At 43.4% G+C, this 13433-nt stretch overlaps 1 protein-coding gene across 15 annotated transcripts in view; it reads right to left on the bottom strand.

Moving 5' to 3' along the window:
• Rbfox1 (RNA binding fox-1 homolog 1) overlaps nt 1-13433 on the bottom strand; it is a 1521216-nt gene that overhangs the window by 648661 nt on the left and 859122 nt on the right. The window lies entirely within an intron of this gene.

Raw genomic sequence — 13433 nt, forward strand, 5'->3', positions numbered from 1 at the left:
AGAGTTCCAGGTTCAGTTCCTTTATTATTAAACCTGGAATGTGAATTCATGTCTCAGCCCAGCCACAATTTTACTTAAGCTCATCCTGGTCATGTTAATGGTCTAACTGTACCTTCTATAACTTCTAACATTTGTGCTAACTGGGGCATAATCCCCTTCTCTCAGAAAGTATGTCTGAATGTCAAACCTTGTGGACACTTTTCCTAAGGCATGGAGGTGGCAGAGAAGGTCTGGGGTATCAACAAAGTGTATCCAACCTCCAAGGCTCAGTTTACTTCCAATATTCATATAAACATACAAGGTCAGTGCTTGAAGGGGTACAGCCATTCCTGATGGCTGTGGAGAAGTCAATGGAGTCATAGAGCGTAAGCTCTAGAGTCAGACTACTGATATGCAAACATACTTCCGGCTGTCCAAATTAAATTTTCAGTGTCTGGACCTGATAGAGGGGTCATCATGTAAAAGCACTTGGCATATGACCCAAAGCAGAAGAAAAGAAGTGGTTGCTGAATGGTGCCCTCTAAGGGCCATACATGTGCTGTGTGCTACATGCAGAACTATATACCTACCACACATGGAGTGGTGGCAACGATGACGATGATATTATAACAATAATAATAGTAATAGAATAGTAATAGAATTAATAATTATTTAAATTTGCACAATCCAGTTTCCAAATCCATAAATGTGGAATTAAAAAAAGATATCAATTCTCTGAGAGGAGTAGAAGGAAGCATAGGAAGAAACCTCATAGCACTGAGAACACGGAAGAGAGCATCATGAATTGGTGACTAAGCGTGCGAAACCATTGTTCTCCCTGTGAAAAAGAAGGCCAGAAAGGAACATGTAGCAAGGCATTAGAGGTGGTTTTCTTTTGATTTGTAATCTGTTAACTGTGTGTGTGTGTGTGTGTGTGTGTGTGTCTGTCTGTCTGCCTGTCTGTCTGACAATCTGCTCATGTGTCTGTCTGTATCTGTATATCTTGGTGTGTGTCTCTCTGTGTGTATCTATGTGTATATGCCTATGTAAAGTTTGTGTATGTATCTGTATGCTTATGTGTTTCTATATGTCTGTGTGTGCCTCTATGTGTGTGTCTTTGTGTGTACCTTTGTGTGTATCCACATGTCTCTGTGTGTGTATTTGTATGTTTGTGTGTGTTTGCCTGTGTGTATCTGTATATATGTCTATATGTCTATGTATGTATATATGTCTATATGTATGTATGCAAATAAGTATGTATGAGTGTAGATGATGCCTACAGAAGCCAGAAGAGGTATAGAGTCTCGAGGAGCTGGAGGTACAGGTGTTTGTGAATTACCTAGTACCAGTCCTGAGGACCAAACCCAACACCTCAGCTAGAACCCCAAGTCCCCTTTCCAGCACAGGTGAACATGTTTATGCAGGTGGCATGCACTCAATAAGGTGGCTGTCATTGTTATCATTTGACATCTATATGAGAAGCCATGCCTAATCTCAAAGACCAGCTGAGAGTATACACCAGAATAAGAAAACTGGGGATGTTTTTACGTGGCACCTCAGAGGAGACTTGTAGTCTGTCTGTGAAGCACAGAGCAATGTGTGCCAACATCAAAAGCCTGTTTACCGAGGATCTCTGCAAACTGAAGCAGAGGGCAGAACCAAGCCTGGCTAATTAGCTGCATTGCCTTATGCCAAGGGGCGCAATGCCTCACGCCTGGCTGTTGTGTTTAGGATCTGGAACAACAAAGTCCGCTGGAGTTGACATCCACACGAAAAGGAAGGGGTGGCTTCGAATGTCCAAGGAACAGAGATGCAAGACCTCGGGTGATGAGTGTTCTGCAAAGTCATGCTCACGCACATTGGATGAGAAAGTTTGCTGTTTAGTGCATTTCTTTGTCTGGGCAGCTGGAAGATGAGCAACCAATTGTCAGCTCTAGGTCCCTGGTGCTCGTGCGTTGCTCTCAAACCAGATTGGAAAGCAGGTTTTCTCATAAGGCAAACAAGCCTCAAGTGCCTTTGATCCAGCCTGTCTATTGGAGAAGGGGACTTGCTCTTTCGTGTTCTTCAAAGATGTGGCCTTTATTTGGCATTTCTCCATCTCAATTTTAACTCATTTGAAAAAATCCCCCCAGGGAGGGCTTCATATGCCTACTGCAGTGGCAGCGCAGGAGGAGAAAGGAAATCGGCGAGGCTCAGCCACACAAAGCTGGGGCCAGGGAGGAATGTGAGGTAAGTTGGGGACCAAGAGAAAGTCTGAGAACAATTGCATACCCATATGGAAAGACCCTGGCCTCTGGAAACTGCCTTCTGTATGTAATGACATCTTCATTTATTCACAGAAAGGAGAGGTGAGCAGCCTAGAGCCAAGAAGGAAGGGAAGAGGGTGAACCCTGTGGTCCTGATGTCTACAGCCAAGTTTCTGCTCTCAGCATCACAGTGGAATCCATTTCTGAAATCCCCCGTGCTTCCTGTCCTGCTCTGTGACTGTTACCATCACACGGTTTATCTCCACGTTTTCCATGATGCCCTCAGATCTCCCAGAGCAAGCAGTCTCTGCTTGTCCAACACCACCGGTATTATTATTACTCTGTTCACACTCTCAGTGAATTCCTCAGGGACTGACACAGCACATAGTAAGAATTGCAGGAGTGTGAAGAGTCCAGCTCAGTGTGCTGGGGAGGAAGTGGGGAGGCGTGGACTCCAGCTTGGATCGTGTGCTTCAATCTTGTAGATTATGAAATGGGAAACCCGCACAGCATCCACCTGGACTTTTGTGACACATTGGCTCTAAGCGCCTGCACTGAAGTAGAATCTAGTACACGACCAATGCCCCTTGTTAACATTCTCTGTCGTCCCATTGCACAGTCCGGATCTGTGGGGCTCTCCGATCACCACTGTACTGATGGACTGAGAGGAGAGTCAGAGCGAACAGACATGTCCGACATACAATCTCAGTTTACATAGCACTGCCTAGGATAGCTCTGTTGGCTGGCAGACCTTGGTGAGTTACTATTTTGGAGAAGTTCAAACCACAGGGGGCTGACTAAGGCTAATGTGAGGCCCCCGACGACGTGGGGAAAAATTTAAATCATAGTCAAACACCCATAAATCAAGATAAATACTATTTGAATCCTTTTAAAAAGAGAAACCACCACCAACAGATATCAACACTTTAATTAAGTCAGATCTGGTGGTGTACCTTCCCAGCGTCTTGGGAGATTGAAGCAAGAGGATCACAAGTTCAAAGTCAGCCTGGGCATTGGAGTGAATTCAAGTGTAGCCTGAACCACCTAGTGAAGCTGAGTTTCAAAATAAAAAATAAATAAATAAACAGAAAGGAAGCAATGGGACTCAATTTACCCAATTCAATGTACCTGACTCCAGAAAGCCCAAACTGAATTGAATTTTCATTCATCGGCCCAGCTCCTTATAAGAAATAAAATGAAAAAAGTTTCCTTGATACTAACTGTCAAACATAATAAAAAAAACCTGCACCATTTACCAGATCCATCTTGCCATCCCTTCGGGAAGAAATAAATAAGCAGACCTCCAAGTAGAAGCCGAAATATCAGCCTCACGCGCTGCTTTAACTAGGGATAGGAGCGTCTCTGCTAAAGAAAATTTCTGGTTGCGTCCAGAGCTGTCTGTTACTGCAAGTTACACTGTTGGTGTTGGGAGGGAAGTGCATCTGATTGATTGATGTGTTATTACCTCTTCCAGGTGGATTATCTCTGGAATGCCAGTGATTATAATAAGTGCTGTGCCTGTCTGACAAAGCTGGGCATTGTTTCCTCTGCCCAGCCCACATAGGAGGCACAGGGGCCTGATGTCAAGTGTCTGCTGTTAATCATCCGGTGAGTTAACAGGAGGCTCTCGTAAAGGCCCATCCACGCATGGGTGTGCAGACAAGTCTCAGAGAGCCGTATTCTAACTCTGTTGAGAAAACGGAAATCCTGGAAGGTCTTTTTGTCTGTATTCACCAGCTCATATAACAACAAATATAGCTAACAAGTTGGCATGTATATCTAACAATTATCCTGTGCTTTCTACTCATCCCTGCCACCTTATGTATGGAAAGCTTGCTGGCCAGTGGAAAGCACCACTGGAAGGCTACAGAGACGCTAAGAAATCGGGTTTAGTTAGAGGAAGCCAGTGGCCAGGGCAGACTCTTGATGGCTTCTCTGAGTTGCCTCTCACTTTGATCATGTATTTGTTTTCTCCTTCCCTTCTATTCTTTCCCCTCCCTACTCTATCCATCCCTTTCTCTTCTCTCTGATTTCTAGTCACTATGAGATCGGCAGCTCCCTTCCACCCATCCTTCCCACCACATGGATCTGCCTTGCCACAGTTCCAGAATACAGTGGCCTCAAGAGGCTATATACTTAATCTAAAGTGTGATCCAACAGCCCTCCTCCTTTACATTTCTGTCTATTCCCTCATAAGTTCCTTAAGGACTCACAAAACACATGGTAAGAATTATCAGGGACACTGGTGTCCAGGGACAGAAAATGAACTCAGGCACACTGCTTACAAAAACCACGAGGAAACACTTCAGTACCATGCCTACTCTCAGAGGAGTAACAAGTATGATGCAGTAATGTCTAGCCTTATAAAAGCGGAGTAATTCTAACCCATTCTGCAACACTGGCAAGTGCTTTCTATGATAAGTCTCCAAATGATAAGCAAAAGGTGGTGCTCCCTTAAGTGGCAGGTCAAGTAACAGACATGATAGATGCTGAAAGGAGAATGACAGTGGACAGGAGCTGGAGGATGGGGGCAGGGGAACTGATCCAAAGGCTGGAGAGTTTCAGATGAGCAAGATGGAAGAATCCTGAACAATCTATTACCCAGTAATACACACATACTTACCACTATGGGAGATGCACTTAAAATAGGTAAGAAGGTTAATGCTGCCTTTACTATAATTACTATACGCTAAAATATCTTTAAAAACAACAACAGTCCCTGGCCCTCTGAACCTGTCTCCCTTGCTTCTGTATCCATCCACAGTCCATCGCATGGGCAGGAGCTGACTTGGAGGCCTATGTGTTCATTCATATTCTCCCTGCATCTCAAACCCATCTGATTTCTGCCATCCAGCCCACAGACTGCTGTGCACAAGCTCCCCAATCACCGCAGGTGATCAGAAGCACATATTAGAGCCTTCCCTGCACCCACTCTTAATCCCGCGCATCCCTTTGCTTTCTTCTTTCTCTGGAAACAGGCCTATGACTTCCCTTAACACATCCTTATTCTGTACCCCTGCTTACATCTCCAAAAATAGCACCTTCAATTCAGCCACAGTCTTCTCTGTCTATGACTGTTTCCCTGGATTCTGAAATAGTCTTTACCTTCCCCCCATACTCCATGTTCTATGCAGCAGCTGGTGATCTTTAAATAATGTAATGTGGGAAGACATTCTGCCTCTTCAAACCCTCCAGTGTTTGCCAAGCAGACAGACAGACAGACAGACAGACAGACACACACACCATATACACACATCCACACATTCACGTATATGCACATATGTATGATTATACATAACATACACACAATATACACATAGACAAAACATATGCATATATGTACATATACAGTCACATATACTCATGCACACATAGACAATATATGTACACAGGTATACACATACACACATGCAGACATATACATACCATATTCACACATATGCACATACAATTATGCTCAGCATATGCATACAACATACAAAGAGACACAACACATACACATATGTTCACTTTCACACATGCACACATAAGCAACACACATGCACACACACACGCGCACACACACACACACATACATACACACACACACACACACACACACACTACCTCTTATAACCTCAAGAGCTTAGCAGGATCCCACCTTCTAGCCTCTTAATTCTCTACACTTGTGTTTCTTACTCCATGAAGCTTCACCAACTCCTGCTGTCTAGATTATTCTCCTCCTGCTTTTTCTGTGGCTGGCCATTTCTTTTCATTTCTTCATAAGCCTATTGGTTTACACCCATGGCCTCCCAGAAGAATCCCAGTCCAGTTACCAGTTTCCCAACTTCCAACACCAGCCATTCTTCTTTCAGCCTCTGTCCATCCAACACTACTTTCTGAGAATTTCCTTCTTTGGCACATGGGGACATAGTCATTCATAAAAATGCCTGATTTCCTCTAATAGATTATATAAAGTTTTGAGTCAGGTGTTAGATCCATTCTCATCATCACTATATCTCCAGAAAAACAGGATATGTCCCCTTGTGGCTATGCCTGGTTTTGTCAGCTTGGCTAGATTAAGAGACACTCAGGACAAAGGTACACGACCATTTGACACAGGAATTTTGCTTGGACACATTCAGAGCTATCCTGAGAAACTTGGGTGCCACAGGGTACAGGGTCAACATTCCTGGCTTAGGAGGCCAATGAAAGACATGCGAAGGTGTCCTTAGAAAGCATCTTTAAGTGAAGCACAAGGACTCACTCAGAATGTGGCAACACCACCCCACACACTGGAGTACTCATTGAAGGAAAAGGGAAGAAGGCAGAAAACCAGAAGAACACCAGGATCCCACTTCCTCTTCCTTCTGTTCTAAAATGTGGGAAAGCAGTTGCCACATGTTGCAGCTGCCATACAGTCAGCCAGTGACACAGTTCCTGGACATAATGGGCACCAAACCTTCACATTGTAAGCACAAATAAACCTCTGTTACATTCAGTTTCTTCTCTTGGGCACTTGGACATAGCAACAAGAAACAACTCATATAATCCCAAGCAAGAGTTTATTGAAAGAACCTTTCTGAAAAATCTATGGTCACATAGAGCTGGCGGGGTGTCGGGGGACTAGAAATGATTGTCTTCATATACATGCACAAATGCAAATCCTCCCTTGTTTCATATGAAAGACACCTCACCACACACAGTCCTCACGGCCAAGCATACCTAGTCTTGCTGGCAGAGACTTCTCCTTTCCACTGAGGTTGAGCATCCCAGGTTGGCAATTTCTTCAGACTTCCCTTGAGAGTACAATTTGGGCCCACGCTGACTAATGGGTGTCACAGTCTAAATGTGTTTTCCCTACAAAGTTCGCATGTTGCAAGCTAATAGCCAATGTTGCCCACTAGTAAAAAGGGCTACAGCATTTAGGAACTAGGCTGTGGGATCAGAAGCCTCACAAAAAAATAAAACAGATACCTTCTCTCTCTGTTTTTTAAAAGTGACACTTATTAACTTCAACTATCAACTTGACATGCCTAGATTCCCCTAATAAGGAAGTCTCCATTGAAGCCTGTGAGGGATTTTCTTGACAGATGGTTGAGGTACTGATGGTAAGCTGTGGCTCCTACTGTAGGCAGCACCATATCTAGGCTGCTGAACCTTAGATGCACAAATACTGTAAGCTTTGCATAAGCCTTTGAACAAGCCAGCAAGCAGTGTTTCTCCAGAGTCCCCACCTTGAGTTTTGCCCTGATTACCCTCAATGATAGATTGTGATGTGCAAGTATAAGCCAAACAAAAGGTTTTCTTCCCTATGCTCCTGTGTTTATCATGGTATTTATCCATAGTATTTATCACAGCAACAGAATGAAGCTGAAATACAAGTCATAGCAGTCAGGAAATGTGCTAGAGCCTTGATTTCCCAGCCTCCTAAAGTGTATATAATAAATTCACACTCTTTCGGAATTATTCTATGGCAGAGACATTTTATTATAATACCTTGAGCAAATTAAGACCATCTGTCTTCATGGGAAGGTCAAAGGTTGGATGCAATAGTCTACTAAACCATCACAACTGAGAAGAGACAAGTCCAAGGAAGGAGGCGCTGAGAAGTAGACGTGATAAGCAGGCGTAGGGTCCTCTCTGATAATAATGTGGGGGAAACAGAGCATTCCTTGTCTTTCAATTCCAGATGCATTTCCTATTGTGTAAAGTAAAAAATCTACAAAGCATACTTGTGGCACTCATATATTTGAGAAGTAAAACCAACTTGAGGCTGGAAGATTGGATTCATTCTATCATGTTGGGAGGGTATGGCATAGCAAGGCAGCTTACCTAGTGGAAGAAAGAAAAGAAGGAGGAATGAAGGAAGAAGAGAGGGAGGGAGGGAGGAGATAAGAGACAGAAAACAGAGAGAGCCCCCACTAGCAGGTTTTCTCTTATCTTTATTCTATTGTGCCCTTATGAAATGGGCTGATAATATGCTACATGGGCCACTCTTACCTGATTCTCTCTAGAAAGAAAAGTCCTTCATAGAGATTTCATAAGCTATGCTTGACTAATCTCTGAGACCTTCTCAAGCCAATCAAGTTGATAGTTGAGACGAACTACCCCTGCTGCATACTCACAGTATAAGGTCATTACCCACCTAAAATTAGGTCTATAATTACGATTAGGCACCGACTCAGGGGGCACCAGAAGGCCCATGATCAAGCAGAGTCCCATATATTTTACTAAATGTCCTATAAAATATGCATAATATACAAAATACCAAAGCTTTTAATAAAAATAAATCTCTGTTTCCATATAATTCTGTCCTACTTAAATCACCACAGGCCGAACCTTATCCTAAATGTGTTTTGTTGAGTAGCTGCCTAAAACAGGTTTTATCTCTAATTTCCCAGTCCTTCACTAGACCTCTGTCCTTGTCTTCATTGCTCAGATGATGCACCTGAAACAGAGCAAGGGTAAGTGATGGGATCCGGGTTTGGCAGCTAAACATATTCTGAAGGAGTCCAAGGTTAATACTTTTACTGATCCCTTAGGACATGTCTCTCATTGGTTGTCTTGTCTGCTCTCAGAGGAAAAGGGCATAAGATTCCCACATTCTGATTTGGCTCTTAAATCTTCCCTCTCTCAAAGTATGATTTCTGAATGCCTACCTCTCGAGGCATCATCTTGAAGTTATTTCTTGTCTAATAAGCTTATTTATATTAACTCTGATACAGAGCCAAAAGTCCTGAGTGGCCCAGCAGCCACAAGACCTAGTGGTCTTGACTAAAACTGAAAATGGGTGAAGGACATTAATGAGGGGATCATTTAGTTTGGGAAAAAAGGCAAAGAAGAGAGATGTAGGGGTTGCTGGCAGAGCACGGGCTGGGCATGCTAGATGGTACGCAGACCCTCGTGGGTTTCCTCAAGTTGGGATGCAGTGTACTGTGTCATTGAGAACCGATGCTGACAGGTAACAGGGACCATCACCTTCGCCTTCATGTCATGCCAGGATTTTCCCTGACTTGTATGCTAAGTCTAACTCCTTGAAAGAACGTGCAATTGGTAGACACTAACCAAAGATGGAGAGGCACTAAGTTTTCATGGAGGGGATGGCACTGGCCAGACCCTCTCACAGGTCCCCTGTGCTAGATAAGAGTAAACAGCAAACAGTCAAACATCCCAATGTGGGGAATGAATAATTGTAGAAAAGAGGAAAGAACGGCAGTGATTTTTATTGTTCCCATTGCTTTTAATTTTACCAGGTTTCTTTCCAAAGATCCTCTCTTGGAGTGACAGCTTGCCTGGGGGGCTTTGTAGAGTTAAATGTATCACCCCAGCTAAAGCTGTCAGTCATTCTGTACTAAAAAGGGAGCCGAAGGAGACCCATGGAGATGAGGTTCCAACCCTTTAGCCACAGGGAGCAGCCTCTGTGCACCAGCTGCGTGGACCATGAGCCCCCAGCACACATCCCTGCCAGAGGCTCACTCGCTTCTTCATCCCAGGGTCAGATACCACTGCCTCCAGCCCCGGGAGCCTGCATGGCTTCCTTCCAACTGCAGACTCAGCACCTTCCTGCTGTCATCAGCAGAACTGCCAGCCTCTCTCACAGCATGTCAGCCTTCTGGCACCCCGGCACCAGAACGGTTGGTGGGAAGAAATGGAGTAGGGTGAGGGGCATCTTCTTCAGGCTGACAATCCAGGTCCTCAGCAGACATGCCTGGCTGTTTCTAAGTCTTCTGTTCTTATATCCTTACTCTTGTTGCCTGGGTGACTGCTGCCTTCAGTGTCTATTACTGCCCTCAGGGGAATACAAGCAACTAGGCAAGGCCCAATTTGACCAAGTACTTACCAAGTCCAATGTTTTGGATCAAGCTCTTGAAGACAGCAACAGTAGTTTATAGTGTCTACCTACCCACGCTGAGCAATATGAGTGAGGAAAACGGAGATGCAAAGACAGGAATTCCAGAGGAAAACACATCACACCCTTGGATGAAGACAAGAGTGAGCAAGCAGAGACGTTTCTATGTTCCTTCATAGCTCTCAGTTCTTCCCAGTGCCTCATTTTCAACTCATACGTCACTACTCCATATTCTACTCGCTACGTAGTGAGGACTAGTGAGCACCATCTACGTCTCTGCCTATGAACCATGATGTCCTCGAACTCACAACAGCTAGAAGTGAGACAGACAGACAGACAGACAGATGGAATTACTATAATAGATATGAAAAGATAAATGAATAAGTAAGTAGGTGATAGAGATAGAAAAAGGAAGGATTGGAGAAGGAAGTAATTTAGAAGACTGATATGATAGGCAGATGAAATGATATGTAAGTACAGGGAGGATGCATAGTGGATAGCTATCCAGCTAATGGATCGTTAATGGATAGATCAATAGATAAAGATATTAAAGATGAAAATAGAGACCTGACATAACCAGTAATAGGTGAACAGGATGGTAGAAAGTAAATAAATATGTGTGTGTGTGAATAGAAAAAGGATACCCCAAAAGATGAAATAGATCAGATAGACATCTGATAGAAAAAAATAAATGACATAGATGGTTGATAGATAGATCAATAGATAGATATAAGGTCTGTATTTCACCATCTTGAAAGACCAGTCATTGCATAATTTAACCCCTTAGAATTTCATCTCTCCCTGCTCAGCCCCATTGATAGTAAAGATACCCTCCCATTGCCTCAGGCAGTAACCTTTGGGAACCTATCTCCTAGGATTGTGTCACTAAGAGCAGGTGACGGCCATCCCACTCTCTGTGATTCCTGGTTTGTGAGGATATGAAGGGCCTCTGCCCATCTGTCCCAGTCATCAGCTGAACTGTTTACTCTGCCTTACCCACTATGATAGACTGAAGCCTTCAAACACTGTGAAAAAGATAAATCTTTAATCCTGGAAGTTATTTCTGTCAGACAATGTGTGTGCAGAAATATGGAAGAAACTAAAACTCAAGCTAGTTAAGAATGTGGTACTAGGGCCATTGAGATGAGCAAGTTGCTAAAGGCTTTTGCTCAAAGCCTGGTAACCCAAGCACAGGCCTCTGGATCCCACATGGCAGAAGGAGCAAAAGGACTGTAGCACGTCCATATCCCCCTCCAAAATACATGCCTACATACAATAAATAAATAAAAATGTAATAAAAATTTCAAAGGACCCGCTCCAAATCCATGCTTGATGCCAATAAATTCTACTTCTATTTTCCTACTTTTCCTTGGGCAAACTAATTCCTCTACCCCTTAGTTTCCAAATCTATGCAATGGCCACATTCAAAGGACCAAATTACAGTGAAAAGAAATTTGTAACTATAACCGCAGTTATAGAGTTCTTATTCCGCTGGGCGTTATACAGAATAATAAGCTGTTATCCTCACCACTCCATTCAGTTATGTTTGATTTTTAAATTCCGAAAATGTGGTTGTCTTTTAGGTGCTTGCTACATTGCTGTGATAGAATACCGGAAAGGGAAATGCAAGAAAGGCATGGTTTATTGGCTCCAAGTTTGAGAGGATACGGCCCATCATGGAGAGAAGGCACAGGAGAGCAAGACAGCTGGTCACATTGTATGAGCAGGCAGAGAGCAGTGTGTATGTGTGTGTGTGTGTGTGTGTGTGTGTGTGTGTGTGTGTGTGTGTGTGTGTGTAGGGGCCATACTGGTGCTGTTAGTTTTCTTCTAGTTCTTGTATGTTAAGATATTCATTCCAAGATTCCAGCCACATTCTGGATTGGATTTTCCTCTTTAGTTGTCTGGACATGTTATCGTAGACAATTCAGAGGTGAGTTTCCCAGATGATCCTAAATCATGTTGACAAGGAAGATTGACCCTCAGAGCCCCTGTCCTCATTTCTTAAAAACTCAATTAAATCTTGATGTGTCTATGTTAGGTCTTTCTAGTCTCAAATTCCTTATTGTTTACCCCCAAATAGGAAACAAGTAAAGAATTTTATTTAGGAATTGATTCCACCCTATTTCAAATGTGTCCCACAGGAACAACCCCTAATGCTCCAGGAGGGTGTCTAATTACCCTCCCACCTCTGACTGTAGATTGTGCATGGGGATTTATAGATAATCACTTAACAATCACCCAAAATGTCACTTAGTACACACCACATACCGCGCCTCTATGCTGTGCAACAGTTGTTTCCTTTGATCCTCCCAGGCATTAACCTGGATTAACTTTCTAAAGAGGAAAACAAGCTTAATGAGGTTAAATAGTTGCTGGGCCAGGATCTCACCGTGGTTGGTGGGCAGGGATTTCAACTCTCTTTTCAGACCAAGGCGTTTTTTCAGCTTTCAGCTTTTGGCTAAGGAGGCTGAAAGGCTTCCACCAGGAGACCAAGAGCTGGGCAGTCAGTACCTCTGGGTCACACTTCAGGAGGGACACCCTTTGTCAACACGTATCTCCAACCACCTGAGACAAGGATTTTGTCCAGGAAAATCTAAGCTACTTTTCTTTTTGAAACAAAACAAAAACAGCTAATAGACTATTTAGTAGAGCAATATTGAATTTACTGTAGCCTGAGTGGCAAGTACACAGATTTCCTTTGTTCTCCCCCGATCCCAGAAAGACCCCACCAGAGTAGTACATTTGCTAAAACCGATAAACCCACATCATAGGCCATTGCTATCTTAAGCCCAGAATTTACCTCAGTGCTTATTTCGTGGATCTTTATGAATTTTGATGAAGGAAGGCAGGCAGGATGGTCGTGGTGTTATGTACCTATAAACCTAGCACTTGGGAGGTAGAGGCAGGAGGGTTAGGAATTCTAGGTCATTTCTGGTAGTCCCCAGCATGGCATGTTCCTTGTGAAAAGTCCTCCATGCTCCTCCCTCATGCACCTATCTCTGTCATAATCTCTGACAGCAGGAATCATCCCTCGCTCCAGAGTTCTGCTTTTCCCAAGATGCCCTAGGGGTGCAGCATGTCATCTGCCACCAAAACTGTGAGTTTGAAGTTGCAATTGAGTTTTCTATCCTTTTGCAAATGGTTCACGATCTGGAAGATCTATTCAAGGACGGATCAGTGATCCAGGCGAGGTGAGGTAGCCTTTGTTGCTACCACCTTTTCTTGTGGCATTCCAACTGAAAGCCAAGCCGTGAGATAGCAAAATTTAATTTTAAACTCTTACAGAAGAAGTCATGATCTCACTCCTATAATCTCAAATTAAAAAAAAATACTTAAACAATAAAGTCATTGCTTAAACTCCCCAAGGTAAGTTTTCT

Source organism: Rattus rattus, chromosome 9, assembly GCF_011064425.1.
Source record: "Rattus rattus isolate New Zealand chromosome 9, Rrattus_CSIRO_v1, whole genome shotgun sequence".
Classification (NCBI taxonomy): domain Eukaryota; kingdom Metazoa; phylum Chordata; class Mammalia; order Rodentia; family Muridae; genus Rattus; species Rattus rattus.